This window comes from Apostichopus japonicus, chromosome 20 (assembly GCF_037975245.1).
Source record: "Apostichopus japonicus isolate 1M-3 chromosome 20, ASM3797524v1, whole genome shotgun sequence".
In the NCBI taxonomy this organism is placed as follows: Eukaryota; Metazoa; Echinodermata; class Holothuroidea; order Aspidochirotida; family Stichopodidae; genus Apostichopus; species Apostichopus japonicus.
This window is the reverse complement of record NC_092580.1, coordinates 26,446,575-26,449,619: the sequence shown is the minus strand read 5'-3', so window position 1 is coordinate 26,449,619 and position 3,045 is coordinate 26,446,575.

Here is a 3,045-nt window from a genome sequence, read left to right as displayed (position 1 = left end):
CGAGACCAAAACCATTTACATTGAAAACCAATGTACATTGAAGTGGTCAGATGTTTATAGGTAGTAACTCTGTATTGTATGGAAAGGCGATCGGTAAACAGACCATTTGTCCAAGTCAATGGGAACGCGTTAGTGGTAAATAAACGTGCAATCACTTGAGTAACTTAGGACTACAATGGACTCGTTGTGTCATAAGACGGTGTCAAGTTATCTCCAGAGTCTCATTACTGCTCCTGTCAGTCAGGCGTACAGTTTCCGGAAATCACTAAACGAATGATAAGTAACGCTATTTCATTTAGAAAACACGCGACAGCTTTTAGGTTATCTGTTTGTCCAGGGTAACAGCTCTGTAATCTTCTGGGCACCATGCATCGGACATGTACTTTTCTTTCTGGTCGAGATTGCACAAAAAGTGAAGAAGAAAGAAACAGACAGACAGAAGAAAGAGGGGGAGGGAGGTGGTGAGTGAATGGTGAGGATGTGGGATTAGGAATCATGATTCTAAATGTTTCTCTTTCTCCCATATAATCGTTCCCCTCCCTCATTCTAATGACCCTGTCCTCTTCCACCTATTTTCCTATTTAAAATCATTTACAGTAATTAATAAGTAACTCATATAGCGAGTCGTAGTAGACGCAAATGCAGGGGTGGGGCGTTGTGGACCCATCCTGTTTCAACCTGCAAAGAAAAGAGAGAAAAAACAGTATTTATTAGCATGTGTAGATGTAAACTTCTGCATATAGGAATGATTAGAAATATAGAAATTCAATGGAAGCGAGTGGGCGGAGGGGTGTTCACACTGTCTGGCGTCGTGTCGCCACTTATCAGAAGATTGCAACAACAAGGAACATTGGTCTGATATCTGCCCCCCCCCCTCTCCCACGCGTCACAAGCAAGTGACATATATACAAGGGTTACTACAAATATATCAAATAATCGTTAGACTTATGATATACCACAAGTTTTCATTCTCGTGTCGTTTGTTTCTATGATAATCGTAACCTTTGCAGTCATGCAGGCGTGTGTGTATGTGTGATGCATTTCTTCTAAACACGATACCTTGAGAATGGAAGCTTGGACGAATCTCATAGTCACCAGAGATCAAATTGTGGATACCTTGTTTTCTAATCTACCGTATCTCCCACCGTCTAGCCTATAAGATAACATATGCGTTACGCCTCATAACAGCAGGAGAGGCTGTTTGCAATTGGAAAGTAGATTATGGGCATCCGTAGAGAGTTTCAGCGAACCAAGTGCCATTGAATTTGTGTCGCAGACGGCACTCCGTACATACATGTGAATAAAAGTTCATGTACTGCTTGTATACATACAACGCTAAGGTAAAATTGGGTTATTAACACAGAAACGTGGAGGAAAACCGCATTTTGCGTGTCCAAATACCAATACACTTAAGCATCATTTGTGATTTGATACCACCATAACTCGTTGCCATGGCAACAGTTACCAAAAAGCCCTCATTATTTTTTAAGTCTTCCGGAAAAGAACCCTGCTCAAAATTCAATGTCTTGTGTTTCTCTCTGACCTTTTACCTCCATGCTCTGACCAGGGAGTTGTTATGGAATCCATAACAACTCCCTGCTCTGACCAGGGGACCAAGGAGTTGTTATGGAACAACTCCCTGCTCTGACGGAGTAGTTGCAACGGAAGCCATGACCAGTTCAATACAATAAATAGAATGCACTAAACTTTCCAGTGATAAATGGTTATTTGGGTGTTTGATACTTCATGAGCCTACCAAGGTCATTCAAAAAGTTACATCACTTTAAACCTTAGATTTTTAGGGCGTAAAATAATATCCATCGCACTGATTTAGGCAGTGCGATGGAGTAATAGCGATATTTTTCGAACACCCATCTGCAGCCATGTGGATACTTCTCATACTTAGTGTTACCTTTGCCCCTGGTGACGTACGGATATTGCAACATGGATTGCAAATTCTAATATTAATAATAATGATAATACGTAGCCTGGTTTACGAATTCGTTGGACTTGGTGGATTGAACACAGTTCGCTGCTAGATGTGGATCCATTGGCGGATCCAAGGGGGGCAAGGGGGGCCATGCCCCCCCCCCCAAAGGTGAGCCAAAAAGTGTTTCCGAACATCCGCTAAATCATATGATTGGAAATTTAAAAATCGAGAGGAATAGCAGTGGTTGACTAGTCTTAACCTTTTCGTTTTCTGGTTTAAAATTAAATGCAGAGCTCCCAACTCGGATCCACAATTCGCGGGAATTAGACCCGCATTCTAACACCCAAACCCGCTGACCCGCACAAGCGTCCGAAAAAACCGCATTGTAATTGTCAAGTATACATAAAAAAAAAATTGCATCAAATTTTGACTTAGCAACCATCATTTCTTTAGCATTTAGCATAATAGAGTATAAAACCTCCTTTACAGCATCATTTGAACCTCAAATTAGCCTATATTTCTTTTCATTGGGGTGAGCAGCGAACATTTTCATGCCACTGGAAAGGATGAATTATCACCTACTATTCAATTTATTGATGTTACACACACAAAAATGCATATTTCTCAGAAAATTTTGGGTGACAAAAGCCTTTCTAAGTGCCACCATTTTACATGTAGGCATCACCAGGATTCCAAAAAAATTCAAAAGGGGGAGGGGGACACCCCTCCCCTTATACCCCTCCCTCAGGACAGCGATTCGTGGCATGGAACAGCATTTGCCTTCTCAAGAGTTGGGAGCTATGTAAATGTATGAGCATGAGGATTTACAGTTTAACACCATTTTGCAGTTACAGGCTGGTTGTAAGAAATTTATAACCTATGAGAAATAAAATTTCTTGAGAAAGATGATCCCAACTTTATTTTATAAATATTTTAGAAAATTACACCTGGGAAACATTTTTTTAGAAGTAAAATTAACCTCACCATTGTAAACTTTTGTCGCACCAAATTGCATCTGAGGGCATTCAGCAATAGAAAATTTTCCACCCCCTCCCCTTAGACCCCTCCCCCATATCATTCTAATGCCACTTTGGCCCCTCCCAAACAAAGGCCCT